Here is a 20,690-nt window from a genome sequence, read left to right on the forward strand (position 1 = left end):
TTGAGGGCATACTTTTTTCCACTTTACCATGAGTCGGGCTCAGCTGCACAGAGGCGAGAGCAGAGCAATGAGGTCACGGGGACAGGGGAGTCACACGCTGGCGGTTTAAACACGCGGAAGAAAACTGAGGGATCCACAGTATGTGGACCCTCCGTGCGCCATCAGTCCGCACTCCGGACTCTGAATCCTGCCATCCAAGTTAAGATCTCGGCGGAACCTGAGGCGCAGTTCCTTCTTAAAACGTAATCTGGTGAGCATTTCTAGAATCGTACTTGTATAGATGCAGCCTTTAATGTGTTGCTAGGTTAAAATTGATGACTTCTTGAACTTCAGTAGGCAACTGCCCTCTTGATTTCGGATTTAATTTCTTTATTACAGGGGTGCTTTTATGAAGACAGAGTCATGTTCAGGTACTTTTCTTGATGGAGGAAGCATATTTCGGACTCTGTGATCTGCTCACCTGGAAAGGTCTGCTGTACTACTACAAGAGAGAAGTAGAGTCTGGAGGAAGGGACAATTTTATGATGCTTTGGAAGATAATGTTTTTTTTTTCTTTGAAATCGAAATGAATCAGAATATCAGTGCAAAAGACAGACTCTTGGTTTGGTTTGAGATATGGTTTTAAAACAGACAAAATGTAGAAAACAGGTCTTTCTCACTTTTGGTAAAGAATGGACCGGGGGTAATATTTTACTAGTTGCAGTGCTGATCTCACTGGGTTACAGTCCTGCAGTGTCACACCGGGGCCAGTGGCGCAATGGATAACGCGTCTGACTACGGCTCAGGAGATTGCAGGTTCGACTCCTGCCTGGCTCGGGTCGTTTTTAAACGCATCTGGCTACTCCCTAAGTAGTCTGTGCTACTTACTGCATTGTAATCGTACCCGGTAAGAGATTTCCTTCATGTAAATGAACTGCACCTGACAGCTTTAGAAAAACACCTGGGCTCAGTACGGTGCTGAGAGTTCAGCGTTGCTGTTCTAATTAGCACGCACTGCATCGGCTATGAGCCCGAACCTTTCAATTATTCCGATCAGTAAGTCAACACGTAGTCCACATGAACGGTAGAAATATTCTCTTGTCTGTCTCTTGTTTGTATAGAACTGAATGTCCCTGACAATGTTCTGTTAGTTTTAATTGAAGAACGGCATTTGTGTTCAAATATACCAGACAAGTTTATGTAACTGCTCATGCGACACTCAGTTGTAATTAGTCAAGAAATAAAGTCGAACAACAGCTGCGGGTTTGATTCTGAACGTATGAGATTGCAGCGCCTTTTACTTCCATTGACAAATGATAGAGATTCGAAGAGAGATCCTTCAGACCAGCAAGCAAACCCACGGCTATTTCGGTTTTCTATCTAGGCAACGTTGGTGTCTGCAATAGCATACATGAAAGCGTGATGCAATTTCTGTGGCTACATTTGTTGCACGTCATGCACAGTAAGAGTGTTTCTAACACCAAATAAAAAGTCAACAATTAGCGATCACGCCCTTCTCCTCAGTTAACCCACTGAAACCCTTGCTGTTAACAGTTCTTTACTGCGTGCTTTACCAGCACCTACATATCGTGTCGGTTCTTTCAGCTTTATTCATTAGGTTTTCAAAGGTATAAGTAGAGCACCAGAGGTGCGAACGCAAAATGTGTGGTTATCTGAAGAATTGATTTCAATGGCAGCGGGTCCAAGCGATTTCGCGTTGTTATAGTACCAGGAAAGGAGAAGCGGCACTTCGCCTCTGCCGTGCAGGCACAAGGCGACGTGCGGCAGACGCCGGAGTCGGCAGGTTTCGAACCTGCGCGGGGAAGCCCCAACGCATTTCGAGCCCATCGCCTTAACCACTCGAGCACGACAAATGCGAACTCGCCGCCGCCGTATTCCTCCTATAATCAAACACGGACTGCGAGGTGGCTGCGGAAACCTTTTTAAAGTTGCTCTCCGTTAAAAAAAAATACCTTTCACAAGATTCGTGCCGGCAGACAGACACGCCTCAGAGGGTTTAAGGCTGGCTTCACGTTCAAATGATAAAGTCCCCCAGTCCGGATGTCAAAACGCAACTTTGGCAGACAGAAAAAAACATCAACAAACCAAAAATGTGGACAAGGATTTTACAAGCTGCACCACACTGCACTTTCAAAAGCATTTACATTCGTGTTAGACGCAGGAATTGCCTTTGATTTGCGCGCTTACGAACGCCATGGAAAACGAAACAAAACTAAAGCCCTCAGCTCCTGCACTTGATTATAGTCCCGTTACGTGTCGAAGCAGGAATTTACGTCATCCTACCACTGTAACACGGGGAATAGAGGGAAATGAGCACAAGCTACGAATTGTCTCAATCACTCCCTACAGTAGTAAGACGCCTGGAAGCGTGCACCCCCATCATTAATCTTTGCGCATCTGTGCAAGGTAAACTCTGTAGCAGTCTCTGAAACGGCTCAAAGGAAACACGTGATTGATTCCATGTGCATCTGGGGTTCATTTCTTATTTACATTTAATTCAAGGGAAAGGCTTGGGTCAGTTTCAGACGGCCTCCAACAGCGAGATTCAAGCGCCCCACCTTCAGCCCAATCTGCGCCGCCAGAACGCCAACGGCTCCTCTGGTCTCCGGGGTGCGGTTGTGACCCCGTAACCTAAAGTGTTGGTGGCAGACAAATGGAGACTAACAGGTGATGTCCTAGGACATGACTACATTGTGACACTCGGTGGGGATGGTGACCATTGCTTGGAAAAGAGTGCGAGGCCCCTTTAGAAAAACATTTTGTTAACAGGCATTCTGCCTTAGTCCAAACACCTATAGCTTGCAAAGCGCATGCTATTAGACAGGCACCTCTGCAAGACCTTAAGAGTCTCTTAAACTAGTGATAGTAAGGTGTTCCCAATGGGCGATGTTTGGCTTTCAAATCATCTCTCTGTGGAAGCGCCGAGATGCAGCTGTTTAAGGCTTAGAAGCAGCTGACTGTTTCACTACCTAGCGGATTACTGTCAGTCAGGGAGCTCAGAGGTGAAAAGCCTGTCTGAGAGACAATTCGCCGTCGATGAGTTCAATATGTTCCGTACCAGCTCGGCGCAACTGAGATCATCTTGGTAGCCGTGTAGCTCAGATGAGTGAGAGCGTGTGTGTGTGTACCACCGTGATTGGATGCCGGTCCTTCTCAGGTTACAGTAAACCTTCTGCTGCCTAACTTCCCTAATTTTGGGGATCCCTTTGAAAAAGCAAAGGAAAAAAAACTGGCTCTTCATCAGCATGATCGACCTCACCCAGTGTGGCGCAGTGGCCTAATGGCTAAGACACTGGCCTCCTAAGCCAGGGATTGTGGGTTTGAGTACCATCTGGGGTGCTCCTGTCCCATTTTGAGCGTACAAATGTCCTTTTGATTTGCAAAGCTACAACCCCACCTTACTCAGTGAGCGTCTCTTCTTTTCTCTCACATACAGTTGGGAGAAAAACTTTTGTAAACAGCCCTTCGGAATGATGTGTATTTCTGCATGAATGGCTCCTAACATGTGATCTTATCTTTATCTAAGTCATAATAATTAATAAAGAGAGTCTGATTTAACAAACAACACACGCCCAACATTTGACATTGCTGTTTCTTTATTGACCAAATGGTTTAAACAATCAAGGTCATTGATGGAAAAAGTACGTGAACCCTTATATTAAGGAGCTAGTGGAACCTCCTTTATGACAAAAACCTCAATCCCCACTTTCTGTAGCGGCTGGTCAGACCTGAGCAGCGGTTAGGAGGTATTTTGGCCTATTCCTCTATGCAAAACTGTTTCAGTTCATGTATATTTTTGGGATGTCTTGCGCTGAACGGCCTGCTTCAGATCACGCCACAGCACTTCAATGGGATTGGGGTCAGGACTCTTACTTGGCCATCCCAAAATACGGAATTTCTTCTGTTTCAGCCACTCTGTTGTTGATGTACTCCTTTGTTTTTGTCATGCTGCATGACCCAGCCTCTTTCGAGTTTTAGATCACAGGCAGACACCCTGACATTCTGCTGTAGAATTTCCTGATACATCTTGGAATTCATCGGTCCCTCGATGATTGCAAGCCGTACAGCCTCCGCCATGTTTCCCAGGTGGGATGAGGTTTTGGAGTTGGTATGCAGTGTTTTGTTATCTCCAAACATAACGCTGTGCACATTTACCAACAAGTTCAACTTTTGTCATGTCTGTCCACAGAACATTGTTCCAGGAGTTGCTGTGGAACATCCATGTGGTCTTTAGCAAACTTGAGAGGGGCAGTGGTGGTTTTTTTTGGGGGGAGAGCAGTGGTTTCCTCCGTGGTGACCTCGCATGATCACCGCTCCTGTTCAGATTTCTTCTTATGGTGGACTCATGGACACAGACGTAAGACAAAGTCAACCACCTGTTCGCTAGATCCCATCCCCACTCAGCTAGTCAAAGATTCCCTCGAAGGACTGGCAGGACCTATAATTAGTATGATGAATGCATCGCTTGCGTCAGGCGTTGTACCTGATCAATTTAAGGTAGCGGTTGTTAGACCGCTCCTTAAGAAGTCAAATTTGGATCCACAAGTTCTTAACAACTACAGGCCTGTCTCAAAGGTCCCATTTCAATCTAAAAGTTTTGAGAGAATAGTTGTTGCCCAATGTCAATCGTATCTGGATTCAAATAATATACTTGAGAAATTTCAATCTGCTTTCTGAAACTGCATTAACGAGAGTCGTAAATGATATTCTCTTAGCTACTGATGTGGGGAATGCAACAGTGCTTGTGCTTCTAGATCTTAGAGCTGCCTTTGACACGGTTGACCTCTCTGTTTTGTTACACAGGCTTGAGTTTGAGGTTGGCTTATCTGGAACCGTCCTTCAGTGGTTTACTTCACATTTTACTCATCGTTTTCATTATGTTCAAATATCTAATAATTGTACTGCTTCATCAACGTCACCAGTTCAATTTGGGGTACCAGACGGATCAGTGCCGGGGCCAATATTGCTCTCTCTCTCTACATGCTGCTGCTAGGTAGGATAATACGAAAAAATAATATGAACTTTCATTCATATGCTGATGACACTCAAATAAACATTTTGTTCACACCAAACGACAACTTTTCTATTATCACTTTAGTTAAATGCATTAATGAAGGAAAGACTTGGATGTGTGAAAACTTTTTGTTACTCAACTCTGAGAAAAATGAGGATCTGTTGATCGGAGGCAACAATACTGATAGGACTACTATAACTTCAGCACTTAACTCAGAGGATTTAAACATTTGCCTCAAAGAGACAGCACGTAACCTAAGTGGCATATTAGACACAAGGCTCTTAACAACTTGCATTGTTAAGTGCCTTGAGACAACCTTGTTGTGAAAGGTGCTATATAGAAATACATTGATTTGAACTGAATTGACAATGTAAAATGTTGTGTGTGTTGTTTGTTAAACAAGACTGTCTTTATTTATTATTATGCGTCAGATGAAGATCAGATCACATTTTAAGAGCCAATCATGTAGAAATCCAGATCATTCGCGTTTTAAAAGTTGCGGGAAAAGTGAAACAGGTGCTTTTCCTTTGTTGCGCAGACACACGACGACACCGTAGGCGGCAGGACTCGAAGCTTCGCAGGGAGACCCCAATGGATTTCTAGTCCATCGCCCTAACCACTCGGCCGCCGCCGCCGCCACTGCCTTTTTGATGCAGTCTAACATAGAGTGCCGGGCAGCGGCGGAAACCTTTTTCAAAGTCGCTTTCCGTTTAACAACAACAAAAAAAACTTTCACAAAATGCATGCTAGCAGACAAATGCGCCTCAGAGGACTTAAGGCTGGCTTCAAGTTGGAATGATAAAGTCTCCCCGTCCGGTCAGGAAAAGGGAACTTTGTTAGACAGAAAGAAGGAAGTAACAATAACGGAGAATTGTGTGCAAGGATTTTAGAAGCTGCGCAGCCCTGCAGTTTCAATAGCCCTTTTATTCGTGTTAGATGCTGGAATTGCCTTTTTTTGACGCTCTTACGAATGCGATGTCAACGAAAACAGAACAAAGCACAAAAAACCCTCAAGTCCTGCAGTTGGATAGAATGCCGTTACGCGTCCAAGCCGTATTTGACTTCATCCTACCATTGCAACACGGGGCGTATATGGAAACGAACACACGCTACGAATTGTCTCTAATCAGTCCCTACAGTTGTAAGGCGCCTGGAAGCGTGCACCCCCATCATTAATCTTTGCGCATCTGTGCAAGGTAAACTCTGGAGCAGTCTTTGAAACGGCTCAAAGGAAACACGTGATTGATTCCATGTGCATCTGGGGTTCATTTATTTATTTACATTTAATTCAAGGGAAAGGCTTGGGTCAGTTTCAGACGGCCTCCAACAGCGAGATTCAAGCGCCCCACCTTCAGCCCAATCTGCGCCGCCAGAACGACAACGGCTCCTCTGCTCTCCGGGGTGCGGTTGTGACCCCGTAACCTAAAGTGTTGGTGGCAGACAAATGGAGACTAACAGGTGACATCCTAGGACATGACTACGTTGTGACACTCGGTGGGGATGGTGACCATTGCTTGGAAAAGAGTGCGAGGCCCCTTTAGAAAAACATTTTGTTAACAGGCATTCTGCCTCAGCCTAAACACCTATAGCTTGCAAAGCGCATGCTATTAGACAGGCACCTCTGCAAGACCTTAAGAGTCTCTTAACCTAGTGATAGTAAGGTGTTCCCAATGGGCGATGTTCGGCTTTCAAATCATCTCTCCGTGGAAGCACCGAGATGCAACTGTTTAAGGTTTAGAAGCAGCTGACTGTTTCACTACCTAGCTGATTACTGTCAGTCAGGGAGCTCAGAGGTGAAAAGCCTGTCTGAGAGACAATTCGCCGTCGATCAGTTCAATATGTTCCGTACCAGCTCGGCGCACCTGAGATCATCTTGGTAGCCGTGTAGCTCAGATGAGTGAGAGCGTGTGTGTGTGTACCACCGTGATTGGATGCCGGTCCTTCTCAGGTCACAGTAAACCTTCTGCTGCCTAACTTTCCTAATTTTGGGGATCCCTTTGAAAAAGCAAAGGAAAAAAAAAACTGGCTCTTCATCAGCGTGATCGACCCAACCCAGTGTGCCCCAGTGGCCTAATGGATAAGGCACTGGCCTCCTAAGCCAGGGATTGTGGGTTCGAGTCCCATCTGGGGTGCTACTGTCCCTTTTTGAGCGTACAAATGTCCTTTTGATTTGCAAAGCTGCAACCCCACCTTACTCAGTGAGCGTCTCTGCTTTTCTCTCACATACAGTTGGGAGATGTCTTGCACTGAACGGCCTGCTTCAGATCACGCCACAGCACTTCAATGGGATTGGGGTCAGGACTCTTACTCGGCCATCCCAAAATACGGAATTTCTATTGTTTCAGCCACTCTGTTGTTGATGTACTCCTTTGTTTTTGTCATGCTGCATGACCCAGCGTCTTTCGAGTTTTAGATCACAGGCAGACACCCTGACATTCTGCTGTAGAATTTCCTGATACATCTTGGAATTCATCGGTCCCTCGATGATTGCAAGCCGTACAGCCTCCGCTATGCTTCCCAGGTGGGATGAGGTTTTGGAGTTGGTATGCAGTGTTTTGTTATCTCCAAACATAACGTTGTGCACATTTACCAACATGTTCAACTTTTGTCACTGTCCACAGAACATTGTTCCAGGAGTTGCTGTGGAACATCCATGTGGTCTTTAGCAAACTTGAGAGGGGCAGTGGTGGTTTTTTTGGGGGGGAGAGCAGTGGTTTCCTCCATGGTGACCTCGCATGATCACCACTCCTGTTCAGATTTCTTCTTATGGTGGACTCATAAACACAGACGTAAGACAAAGTCAACCACCTGTTCGCTAGATCCCATCCCCACTCAGCTAGTCAAAGATTCCCTCGAAGGACTGGCAGGACCTATAATTAGTATGATGAATGCATCGCTTGCGTCAGGCGTTGTACCTGATCAATTTAAGGTAGCGGTTGTTAGACCGCTCTTAAGAAGTCAAATTTGGATCAACAAGTTCTTAACAACTACAGGCCTGTCTCAAAGGTCCCATTTCAATCTAAAAGTCTTGGGAGAATAGTTGTTGCCCAACGTCAATCATATCTGGATTCAAATAATATACTTGAGAAATTTTAGTCTGGTTTCTGAAACTGCATTAACAAGAGTCGTAAATGATATTCTCTTAGCTACTGATGCAGGGAATGCAACAGTGCTTGTGCTTTGCTTCTAGATCTTAGAGCTGCCTTTGACACGGTTGACCTCTCTGTTTTGTTACACAGGCTTGAGTTTGAGGTTGGCTTATCTGGAACCGTCCTTCAGTGGTTTACTTCACATTTTACTCATCGTTTTCATTATGTTCAAATATCTAATAATTGTACTGCTTCATCAACGTCACCAGTTCAATTTGGGGTACCAGATGGATCAGTGCCGGGACCAATATTGCTCTCTCTCTCTACATGCTGCTGCTAGGTAGGATAATAAGAAAAAATAATATGAACTTTCATTCATATGCTGATGACACTCAAATAAACATTTTGTTTCCACCAAATGACAACTCTTCTATTATCACTTTAGTTAAATGCATTAAGGAAGGAAATACTTGGATGTGTGAAAACTTTTTGTTACTCAACTCTGAGAAAAATGAGGATCTGTTGATCGGAGGCAACAATACTGATAGGACTACTATAACTTCAGCACTTAACTCAGAGGATTTAAACATCTGCCTCAAAGAGACAGCACGTTACCTAGGCGGCATATTAGACACAAGGCTCTTAACAACTTGCATTGTTAAGTGCCTTGGGACAACCTTGTTGTGAAAGGTGCTATATAGAAATACATTGATTTGAATTGAATTGACAATGTAAAATGTTGTGTGTGTTGTTTGTTAAACAAGACTGTCTTTATTTATCAAAAAATAAAAGGAATTTGCTAGGAATGCAAACGTTAGGTTGCGCTTCTTCATGCTGCATCGTCGGCATGAGTGGAGCTTTTTAAACGTCTGTACTTACTGTGCCCCATAAGAAATCGTTTGTCCCCATTCAAAAGAGATTGTGCGATGTCCTGCAGTGTTCGCAAAGCAAACCTTTGACAGTTTGAAAAGAGGAATTTATTCTGCTTCCTGTGCGTGCAGTAGTTACAAAGTTGAACGTCTTTACACGATCTGCTGCAGTTTTCAGTGGGCGGGCTTTGTCAGAGGGCTTGGAAAAACGCACTGTGTTTCGGCTCGGGAAACATCATGAGAAGTGTCCTGCATGTTTTCTGTGTATAGCTGTCTTTTAACGCATACAGAATTCATTCGAAATCATTGATTTCTCCAATTAACAAGGTTCCCTTAAAGGATGAGTCAAAGTAACGTCTAATCGGATTAGTTTCCTTAGAGCTGGTTCAGAGTTTGCTCAAGAGTTTACCTTTCACAGATGCGCAAAGAAAAATGTTGGGGGTGCACGCTTCAAGGTGCCTTACAGCTGTAGGGAGTGATTCGAGACGATTTATGGCGTGTGCTCGTTCCCATATACCGTACGCCCCGGGGTGCAGTGCTAAGATGAATTACAATACCGCTTGGGCACGTAACGGCGTAACACGCAAGTGCGGGACGTGAGGCTTTTCGTTTGTTCATTTTGTTTTGCTCTGCTTTGCTTTGTTTCGTGGTCAAGAGGCGTAAGGTAAGTCGTAATCCAGGGAGAACACTGGTGGCAAACAGTCCGAGGTGAGAGGCGAGGTCCAAAGTCGAAAAGGCAGAAGGGGAGTCCAATATCCAGAATAAACGAGGTAATGGAAAAAACGCCAGGTAGAGCTCTCAAGGAGTAGACTCAATACCAGCGGGAAGCAAGTAAAGATGGTAAAAATAGCACTGCGTACCCCACGGTGGAGTGTGTGCAGGTGGGTTAACTCGTGTGGCGGCGTTTGTTAATAATCACCCTCTGCTGGTGCTGTTTAGATTGCTTAAGAGTTGGTCTTAACTGCCTGGCGGTCATGACAAGCTCCTCTTTAAGCTGTGGTTTAGTTTTGCATTCATGTGTTTCTAGAGCAGTTATTTATGGGGGTGGGTGGGTCCTTCACAGAGGCTCAGGACAAATCCCCTGCATGAAAGTCTACTGTGTGCGTTCAAACAGTCACAGGTCAAGAGCCAGGCAGGAGGACAATGGACAGATGAGCCAACGAACTAAAAATAAAAGAACAGATATGAAAAAGCCACCATCTTTTTCTTTTTGACATTTTCCGACTTTCATGCAAGCCAGGACAAAGTTGCTCGTAGCTACTTGTGGATTCAAATACTCTATCGAGTGCTTTGATGAGTTTTTGCAATTTGATTGTCGTCCTGTCAGCCTGTTTCTGTTTTTTTTTTTTCAATCTAGGGATGGAAAGTATGAGGGAAATGATGGAGCAATCAATAACCGCTCCGGAAAAATGGCAGAAAGAAATGGTCCGTCACTAAGGACATTTGTGAAGCAGAGGAGTGACATCACCACAAAGGCGACTTATTCTGCTGATCGTTTTGGTGAATAATGATTGAGGCGTGTTAAGAGAAAGGTAGCTGCGTCAGCATGCTTAGGCTGCAAAGGATAAAGCAAAGGTTTACTCCATGCTGAAAAGAGAAGAAAAGAAGCACAACGTTTCGACTGTGGAGCCTTCTGCGCCATCTTCTTTAGCGATGGTGATGATGTTTACATTGGAAAAACTGAGACACGCATACTGGAGGGGCTTGAACCACCAACTTTTCAGCACCACAGAGTCTGACAGTCTTTTGTGCACCCTACATTTGCAGGTTTATGGTCAAAGAAAACAATCACTTGCGCTTCTTGCAGCCGGCAATCTTTTTCCACTGACAACCAAGAAATGGATTTCATCTTTCACAAGCTGTATGGATTTCTTCAAAAACAAGTTATTCCAGAAAGGAAATGAATTCTTGCATTAAACTGAACCAAGCTGTACATGTTTGTCTGAAATGAGACATTCGGCACAACAAGACACGGAGAGAGGCACCGCTGGTATTCAGACCCAGGATCGCCTGCTTACTAGGCGGGCACTTTAAGCCACTAGGGAACAGCGCCAGCGGAGCACCGCGCTTTTACAGACACTTGGACACATCTGCGTTCGGTGTGCACTTAACCTGCTCTCTGAACCCGTTGCCTCCGTCCCATTTAATAGCAGAACTGACGCCAAGAGAAATGATGAGAAATGGCATTTATCGGGCACTTTTCATGTCCAAGGAGCTCAATGCCCTTGACACCTCCCCAAGGCGACAGAGCTGTGCATTCTTTGGCGACACCATTTTTTCTTTTGTTTAATTTCTATACTTATTGATAGAATAAAAACGATATGTCATGTACTGTAAGGGAAATGTCTCTTTTCATGGGGAAAGCTAGCACCAGCAAATGTTGTGTTTAGAAGAAGTGATTTAACATGACACATGACCTAATTTACCGGAGCAAAAGCTCACCCAGCAAGCCCTGCTTTACTTCTACAGGAGAGAAGTACTGTAGAGTCTGCAAGATGTTCAGCTGGGTAGCTACGTCAGCATGCCTCGGCTGCAAAGGAACAAGTACTAGGTTTATTGCATGCTGAAAAGAGAAGAACGGAAACGCAGCGTTTCGACTGTGAGGTCTTCTCACACCTGAAGAAGCCTCACACCTGTAAAAGGCTCCATGGTTTTCTTTCTTCTCTTTTCAACATGGAATACACCTATTGTCTGCAAGATGTGACAATTTCATGGTGTTTTGGAAGAAAACCTTTTTTCTTTGAATTCAAAATCAATCGGAATTTCAGCACAACACATCAACACTTTTTCTGATTTAAGGAGATGATATTTTAAACCTGACAAAAATAGTAGGAAACACAAGTTTCTTGCTGTGAAAATTTAGATGGGGAAGTGTACTACTAGTAGCAGTGTAGAGCTCTCTGTGGTGGAGTGCAAGCGCATGTTCTATGGGCCAGTGGCGTAATGGATAACGCGTCTGACTTCGGATCAGAAGATTGTAGGTTCGAGTCCTGCCTGGCTCGTGAGGCTTTTAAACCTCTCAGGTTCCTAGGTAACAAGTTGCCGTCATGTATATGAACTATAGAAAAGCATTTGCCACAACCCGTAAATTAGCACGCAAGTGCGGGCTGGTGAACACAGAACTGTATGGAGATCATCTCCAGCTCCGAGCTCAATTGCAATGAAAAAACATGCAGAACAGAACTGGAGAGCAGCTGAATTTGTGCTCAGTAGGGTGGGGAGGACTCAGCATTGCTATTGTTCTAATTGGCATGAACTGCAGGGGATCTGAATCAGAACATGTCAGTCAGTTTGATCATTGCGTCAATATGTAGGCCACGTTAATACAGAATTATTACTTTGTCTGTCTCGTCTTTGTATATAGCTGAATGTCCCTGACAATTTCATGTTAGTTTTTAAGAACGACATTGGTGCTAATATATACATATATAGCATATAAGGAACACGTAAAAGTTTAGTCCATGCTGAAAAGATAAGAAAACCGCCACAACGTTTCATCTTGGAATAAATCTTTACTTGTTGTTTTGCAGCCTACCCATTCTGACCTAACTCCTCCCTTGAAATTCCCTAACAGATAAGGGTACGTAACGGCTCATGCGATGCTCAGTTGCAATTTGTCCCAAAACAAACAAGAACAGCAGCTGAGGGTTTGAGTTTGAACATGCACTGTATTAAAGCAGCTTTTATTTCCATTGATAAATGCTAGATATTCCTACAGAGATTCTCCAGGTGAGTAAGCGATTCCTGTTTCTGTTTCTATTTCTGTTTCATATATACAGTATATATATGTTACATGTGTCTCTGCAATAGTATAAATGTGTTATACACTATCAGGGGCTGCTTTTTTGTGCACCTCATCTACAACAAGGGTTTTTTTTTCATTTATGTTTGTGGACCTTCACCATTTGAGGAAGTGAGTTAGATAAGAAAGTTACAGGTATGGTGAGCAATGACTGACAAAGGCACGTACTGCGTATTCCTTACAGAAGTGTAAGCAATTTGTTCTAAAAAACACCGGCTAAAGTCCAACATCGTTAGCAATCTTATTACTTAAACAGAATTAACATCAATAAACTGTAAGGTGCTGGTACATGCGAGTAGATTTGATCTTCTATTAAACAAAAATGCAATTACAGCTCTAAAAAGGTCAACCTAGACTTCTGTAACAGATCTGTTCAGGTCATCGCTGTTTCTCTGACCTTGTGAGTCTTTGGAATTTTAAAAGTGTATTTTGCTTGCCTTTCATGTGGTCTGTGTACAAGTCACTGTGGCGTATGCGGTCCTACACAGCCTTGCTATAGACGTGACGAGCCTCCGCTATGTTGCAATGGAGAACAGGTTCAGTACGGAGCTGCCGAGAAAATTCAGCTGGAAAGCTCGTTGCAGAAAAGCATCGTTCTCTGTGTCCAGCGGCAAAGCGTCCATCGTGGGTGCTGAAGAATCGATTTCACAGGCTGTGGGTCCAGGCGATTTAGAGTGTTAAAGGTCCCAGCGAAAACGAAACGGCGCTGGTCCTTTTACACGCACGCACGCAACCAAATGCAAAGGACGCCGTAGTCGGCAGGATTTGAACCTGCGCGGGGAGACCCCAACGGATTTCAAGTCCGTCACCTTAACCACTCGGCCACGACTACAGCAAGCGCCGCGGCCGCTGCCTTCTTGCTACAATCGAACAGGGAGTGCGAGGCGGCGGCGGCAGCGGAGGCAACTTTTTTCAAGTTCGCTCTCCGTTTAAGAAACCTTTTACGCCATACGTGCAAGCACACACACACACACCTCAGAGGACTTAAGGGTGGCTTCAAGTTGGAATGATAAAGTCTCCCCGTTCGGACATGAAAACAGAACGTTCTTAGACAGAAAGCAATCAACAACAGAGACATCTGGACGACGATTTTAGTCACTGCACTTTGAATAGCATTTTTACTCCAGTTACAGGAGATGCACCAATGGCCCTTGACCTACGCTCTTACCAATGCCTTGAACATTCAAACAAAACAGCCCTCAAGTCCTGCGGTTTAATATAACGCTGTTACGTGTCGAGGCAGTATTTGACTCTGTCCTACCGTTGAGACACGGGGCGTATATGGAAATGAACACATGCTACGGATCGTCTCTAATCGGTCCCTACAGTTGGAAGGCTCCTTGAAGCGTGCACCCCCATCATTCATCTTTGCGCATCTGTGAAAGGTAGACTCTTGAGCAATGTTTGAGCCAGCTCTAAGGCAACTAGTGCTATTGGACAGACACCTCTGGAAGATCCTAAGAGTCTCTTAACACCACTTCCAGCAGCAAGCTTAATTGTTCGCTGGAGGTCTCCCACCCAGGTACTGACCAGGCAAAGAATCACCAGTACATTGAATGAGGAAGTTAATCCTGAAATCCAATTACATATCTCAAGGTAAGACAAATCCATAAGAACATGTCTTAGTATTACTTCGTTTACATTAGTATGGCACTGAGTTGGAGCTCCTCTTTAAGCTGTGGTTTAGTTTTGCATTCATGTGTTTCTAGAGCAGTTATTTATGGGGGTGGGTGGGTCTTTCACAGAGGCTCAGGACAAATCCCCCGCCTGAAAGTCTAATGTGTGCGTTCAGACAGTCACAGGTCAAGAGCCAGGCAGGAGGACAATGGACAGAAGAGCCAACGAACTAAAAATAAAAGAACAGATATGAAAAAGCCACCATCTTTGTCTTTTTGACATTTTCCGACTTTCATACAAGCCAGGACAAAGTTGCTCGTAGCTACTTGTGGATTCAAATACTCTATCGAGTGCTTTGATGAGTTTTTGCAATTTGATTGTCGTCCTGTCAGCCTGTTTCTGTTTTTTTTTTTCAATCTAGGGATGGAAAGTATGAGGGAAATGATGGAGCAATCAATAACCGCTCCGGAAAAATGGCAGAAAGAAATGGTCCGTCACTAAGGACATTTGTGAAGCAGAGGAGTGACATCACCACAAAGGCGACACATTCTGCTGATGGTTTTGGTGAATAATGATTGAGGTGCGTTAAGAGAAAGGTAGCTGTGTCAGCATGCGTAGGCTGCAAAGGATCAAGCAAAGGTTTACTCCATGCTGAAAAGAGAAGAAAAGAAGCACAACGTTTCGACTGTGGAGCCTTCTGCGCCATCTTCTTTAGCGGTGATGATGTTTACATTGGAAAAACTGAGACATGCGTCCCTGGGTGGGCTTGAACCACCAACCTTTCGGTTAACAGCCGAACGCGCTAACCGATTGCGCCACAGAGACTGACGGCCGCTTGTGCTCCCTACATTTGCAGGTTTATGGTCAAAGAAAACAATCACTTGCGCTTCTTGCAGCCGGCAATCTTTTTCCACTGACAACCAAGAAATGGATTTCATCTTTCACAAGCTGTATGGATTTCTTCAAAAACAAGTTATTCCAGAAAGGAAATGAATTCTTGCATTAAACTGAACCAAGCTGTACATGTTTGTCTGAAATGAGACATTCGGCACAACAAGACACGGAGAGAGGCACCGCTGGTATTTAGACCCAGGATCGCCTGCTTACTAGGCGGGCACTTTAAGCCACTAGGGAACAGCGCCAGCGGAGCACCGCGCTTTTACAGACACTTGGACACATCTGCGTTCGGTGTGCACTTAACCTGCTCTCTGAACCCGTTGCCTCCGTCCCATTTAATAGCAGAACTGACGCCAAGAGAAATGATGAGAAATGGCATTTATCGGGCACTTTTCATGTCCAAGGAGCTCAATGCCCTTGACACCTCCCCAAGGCGACAGAGCTGTGCATTCTTTGGCGACACCATTTTTTCTTTTGTTTAATTTCTATACTTATTGATAGAATAAAAACGATATGTCATGTACTGTAAGGGAAATGTCTCTTTTCATGGGGAAAGCTAGCACCAGCAAATGTTGTGTTTAGAAGAAGTGATTTAACATGACACGTGACCTAATTTACCGGAGCAAAAGCTCACCCAGCAAGCCCTGCTTTACTTCTACAGGAGAGAAGTACTGTAGAGTCTGCAAGATGTTCAGCTGGGTAGCTACGTCAGCATGCCTCGGCTGCAAAGGAACAAGTACTAGGTTTATTGCATGCTGAAAAGAGAAGAACGGAAACACAGCGTTTCGACTGTGAGGTCTTCTCACACCTGAAGAAGCCTCACACCTGTAAAAGGCTCCATGGTTTTCTTTCTTCTCTTTTCAACATGGAATACACCTATTGTCTGCAAGATGTGACAATTTCATGGTGTTTTGGAAGAAAACCTTTTTTCTTTGAATTCAAAATCAATCGGAATTTCAGCACAACACATCAACACTTTTTCTGTTTTAAGGAGATGATATTTTAAACCTGACAAAAATAGTAGGAAACACAAGTTTCTTGCTGTGAAAATTTAGATGGGGAAGTGTACTACTAGTAGCAGTGTAGAGCTCTCTGTGGTGGAGTGCAAGCGCATGTTCTATGGGCCAGTGGCGTAATGGATAACGCGTCTGACTTCGGATCAGAAGATTGTAGGTTCGAGTCCTGCCTGGCTCGTGAGGCTTTTAAACCTCTCAGGTTCCTAGGTAACAGGTTGCCGTCATGTATATGAACTATAGAAAAGCATTTGCCACAACCCGTAAATTAGCACGCAAGTGCGGGCTGGTGAACACAGAACTGTATGGAGATCATCTCCAGCTCCGAGCTCAATTGCAATGAAAAAACATGCAGAACAGAACTGGAGAGCAGCTGAATTTGTGCTCAGTAGGGTGGGGAGGACTCAGCATTGCTATTGTTCTAATTGGCATGAACTGCAGGGGATCTGAATCAGAACATGTCAGTCAGTTTGATCATTGCGTCAATATGTAGGCCACGTTAATACAGAATTATTACTTTGTCTGTCTCGTCTTTGTATATAGCTGAATGTCCCTGACAATTTCATGTTAGTTTTTAAGAACGACATTGGTGCTAATATATACATATATAGCATATAAGGAACACGTAAAAGTTTAGTCCATGCTGAAAAGATAAGAAAACCGCCACAACGTTTCATCTTGGAATAAATCTTTACTTGTTGTTTTGCAGCCTACCCATTCTGACCTAACTCCTCCCTTGAAATTCCCTAACAGATAAGGGTACGTAACGGCTCATGCGATGCTCAGTTGCAATTTGTCCCAAAACAAACAAGAACAGCAGCTGAGGGTTTGAGTTTGAACATGCACTGTATTAAAGCAGCTTTTATTTCCATTGATAAATGCTAGATATTCCTACAGAGATTCTCCAGGTGAGTAAGCGATTCCTGTTTCTGTTTCTATTTCTGTTTCATATATACAGTATATATATGTTACATGTGTCTCTGCAATAGTATAAATGTGTTATACACTATCAGGGGCTGCTTTTTTGTGCACCTCATCTACAACAAGGGTTTTTTTTTCATTTATGTTTGTGGACCTTCACCATTTGAGGAAGTGAGTTAGATAAGAAAGTTACAGGTATGGTGAGCAATGACTGACAAAGGCACGTACTGCGTATTCCTTACAGAAGTGTAAGCAATTTGTTCTAAAAAACACCGGCTAAAGTCCAACATCGTTAGCAATCTTATTACTTAAACAGAATTAACATCAATAAACTGTAAGGTGCTGGTACATGCGAGTAGATTTGATCTTCTATTAAACAAAAATGCAATTACAGCTCTAAAAAGGTCAACCTAGACTTCTGTAACAGATCTGTTCAGGTCATCGCTGTTTCTCTGACCTTGTGAGTCTTTGGAATTTTAAAAGTGTATTTTGCTTGCCTTTCATGTGGTCTGTGTACAAGTCACTGTGGCGTATGCGGTCCTACACAGCCTTGCTATAGACGTGACGAGCCTCCGCTATGTTGCAATGGAGAACAGGTTCAGTACGGAGCTGCCGAGAAAATTCAGCTGGAAAGCTCGTTGCAGAAAAGCATCGTTCTCTGTGTCCAGCGGCAAAGCGTCCATCGTGGGTGCTGAAGAATCGATTTCACAGGCTGTGGGTCCAGGCGATTTAGAGTGTTAAAGGTCCCAGCGAAAACGAAACGGCGCTGGTCCTTTTACACGCACGCACGCAACCAAATGCAAAGGACGCCGTAGTCGGCAGGATTTGAACCTGCGCGGGGAGACCCCAACGGATTTCAAGTCCGTCACCTTAACCACTCGGCCACGACTACAGCAAGCGCCGCGGCCGCTGCCTTCTTGCTACAATCGAACAGGGAGTGCGAGGCGGCGGCGGCAGCGGAGGCAACTTTTTTCAAGTTCGCTCTCCGTTTAAGAAACCTTTTACGCCATACGTGCAAGCACACACACACACACCTCAGAGGACTTAAGGGTGGCTTCAAGTTGGAATGATAAAGTCTCCCCGTTCGGACATGAAAACAGAACGTTCTTAGACAGAAAGCAATCAACAACAGAGACATCTGGACGACGATTTTAGTCACTGCACTTTGAATAGCATTTTTACTCCAGTTACAGGAGATGCACCAATGGCCCTTGACCTACGCTCTTACCAATGCCTTGAACATTCAAACAAAACAGCCCTCAAGTCCTGCGGTTTAATATAACGCTGTTACGTGTCGAGGCAGTATTTGACTCTGTCCTACCGTTGAGACACGGGGCGTATATGGAAATGAACACATGCTACGGATCGTCTCTAATCGGTCCCTACAGTTGGAAGGCTCCTTGAAGCGTGCACCCCCATCATTCATCTTTGCGCATCTGTGAAAGGTAGATTCTTGAGCAATGTTTGAGCCAGCTCTAAGGCAACTAGTGCTATTGGACAGACACCTCTGGAAGATCCTAAGAGTCTCTTAACACCACTTCCAGCAGCAAGCTTAATTGTTCGCTGGAGGTCTCCCACCCAGGTACTGACCAGGCAAAGAATCACCAGTACATTGAATGAGGAAGTTAATCCTGAAATCCAATTACATATCTCAAGGTAAGACAAATCCATAAGAACATGTCTTAGTATTACTTCGTTTACATTAGTATGGCACTGAGTTGGAGCTCCTCTTTAAGCTGTGGTTTAGTTTTGCATTCATGTGTTTCTAGAGCAGTTATTTATGGGGGTGGGTGGGTCTTTCACAGAGGCTCAGGACAAATCCCCCGCCTGAAAGTCTAATGTGTGCGTTCAGACAGTCACAGGTCAAGAGCCAGGCAGGAGGACAATGGACAGAAGAGCCAACGAACTAAAAATAAAAGAACAGATATGAAAAAGCCACCATCTTTGTCTTTTTGACATTTTCCGACTTTCATACAAGCCAGGACAAAGTTGCTCGTAGCTACTTGTGGATTCAAATACTCTATCGAGTGCTTTGATGAGTTTTTGCAATTTGATTGTCGTCCTGTCAGCCTGTTTCTGTTTTTTTTTTTTCAATCTAGGGATGGAAAGTATGAGGGAAATGATGGAGCAATCAATAACCGCTCCGGAAAAATGGCAGAAAGAAATGGTCCGTCACTAAGGACATTTGTGAAGCAGAGGAGTGACATCACCACAAAGGCGACACATTCTGCTGATGGTTTTGGTGAATAATGATTGAGGCGCGTTAAGAGAAAGGTAGCTGTGTCAGCATGCGTAGGCTGCAAACGATCAAGCAAAGGTTTACTCCATGCTGAAAAGAGAAGAAAAGAAGCACAACGTTTCGACTGTGGAGCCTTCTGCGCCATCTTCTTTAGCGGTGATGATGTTTACATTGGAAAAACGGAGACATGCGTCCCTGGGTGGGCTTGAACCACCAACCTTTCGGTTAACAGCCGAACGCGCTAACCGATTGCGCCACAGAGACTGACGGCCGCTTGTACTCCCTACATTTGCAGGTTTATGGTCAAAGAAAACAATCACTTGCGCTTCTTGCAGCCGGCAATCTTTTTCCACTGACAACCAAGAAATGGATTTCATCTTTCACAAGCTGTATGGATTTCTTCAAAAACAAGTTATTCCAGAAAGGAAATGAATTCTTGCATTAAACTGAACCAAGCTGTACATGTTTGTCTGAAATGATACATTCGGCACAACAAGACACGGAGAGAGGCACCGCTGGTATTCAGACCCAGGATCGCCTGCTTACTAGGCGGGCACTTTAAGCCACTAGGGAACAGCGCCAGCGGAGCACCGCGCTTTTACAGACACTTGGACACATCTGCGTTCGGTGTGCACTTAACCTGCTCTCTGAGCCCGTTGCCTCCGTCCCATTTAATAGCAGAACTGACGCCAAGAGAAATGATGAGAAATGGCATTTATCGGGCACTTTTCATGTCCAAGGAGTTCAATGCCCTTGACACCTCCCCAAGGCGACAGAGCTGTGCATTCTTTGGCGACACCATTTTTTCTTTTGTTTAATTTCTATACTTATTGATAGAATAAAAACGATATGTCATGTACTGTAAGGGAAATGTCTCTTTTCATGGGGAAAGCTAGCACCAGCAAATGTTGTGTTTAGAAGAAGTGATTTAACATGACACGTGACCTAATTTACCGGAGCAAAAGCTCACCCAGCAAGCCCTGCTTTACTTCTACAGGAGAGAAGTACTGTAGAGTCTGCAAGATGTTCAGCTGGGTAGCTACGTCAGCATGCCTCGGCTGCAAAGGAACAAGTACTAGGTTTATTGCATGCTGAAAAGAGAAGAACGGAAACACAGCGTTTCGACTGTGAGGTCTTCTCACACCTGAAGAAGCCTCACACCTGTAAAAGGCTCCATGGTTTTCTTTCTTCTCTTTTCAACATGGAATACACCTATTGTCTGCAAGATG

General features: G+C 44.4%; 8 non-coding genes across 8 annotated transcripts; 4 read left to right on the forward strand and 4 right to left on the reverse strand.

Moving 5' to 3' along the window:
* The first annotated feature begins 743 nt into the window (after positions 1-743).
* On the forward strand, positions 744-816 carry trnar-acg (transfer RNA arginine (anticodon ACG)). The gene has a single exon. It is a non-coding gene; the product is annotated as a tRNA-Arg (tRNA).
* Positions 817-7,073: 6,257 nt separating this feature from the next.
* Positions 7,074-7,146, forward strand: trnar-ccu (transfer RNA arginine (anticodon CCU)). The gene has a single exon. It is a non-coding gene; the product is annotated as a tRNA-Arg (tRNA).
* A 4,755-nt stretch (positions 7,147-11,901) lies between these two features.
* Positions 11,902-11,974, forward strand: trnar-ucg (transfer RNA arginine (anticodon UCG)). The gene has a single exon. It is a non-coding gene; the product is annotated as a tRNA-Arg (tRNA).
* A 1,550-nt stretch (positions 11,975-13,524) lies between these two features.
* Positions 13,525-13,606, reverse strand: trnas-uga (transfer RNA serine (anticodon UGA)). Its single transcript has one exon. It is a non-coding gene; the product is annotated as a tRNA-Ser (tRNA).
* A 1,536-nt stretch (positions 13,607-15,142) lies between these two features.
* On the reverse strand, positions 15,143-15,216 carry trnan-guu (transfer RNA asparagine (anticodon GUU)). Its single transcript has one exon. It is a non-coding gene; the product is annotated as a tRNA-Asn (tRNA).
* A 1,193-nt stretch (positions 15,217-16,409) lies between these two features.
* On the forward strand, positions 16,410-16,482 carry trnar-ucg (transfer RNA arginine (anticodon UCG)). The gene has a single exon. It is a non-coding gene; the product is annotated as a tRNA-Arg (tRNA).
* A 1,550-nt stretch (positions 16,483-18,032) lies between these two features.
* Positions 18,033-18,114, reverse strand: trnas-uga (transfer RNA serine (anticodon UGA)). Its single transcript has one exon. It is a non-coding gene; the product is annotated as a tRNA-Ser (tRNA).
* A 1,537-nt stretch (positions 18,115-19,651) lies between these two features.
* Positions 19,652-19,725, reverse strand: trnan-guu (transfer RNA asparagine (anticodon GUU)). The gene has a single exon. It is a non-coding gene; the product is annotated as a tRNA-Asn (tRNA).
* Between the last annotated feature and the right edge of the window lie 965 nt (positions 19,726-20,690).

Source organism: Lepisosteus oculatus, unplaced genomic scaffold (assembly GCF_040954835.1).
Source record: "Lepisosteus oculatus isolate fLepOcu1 unplaced genomic scaffold, fLepOcu1.hap2 HAP2_SCAFFOLD_64, whole genome shotgun sequence".
In the NCBI taxonomy this organism is placed as follows: Eukaryota; Metazoa; Chordata; class Actinopteri; order Semionotiformes; family Lepisosteidae; genus Lepisosteus; species Lepisosteus oculatus.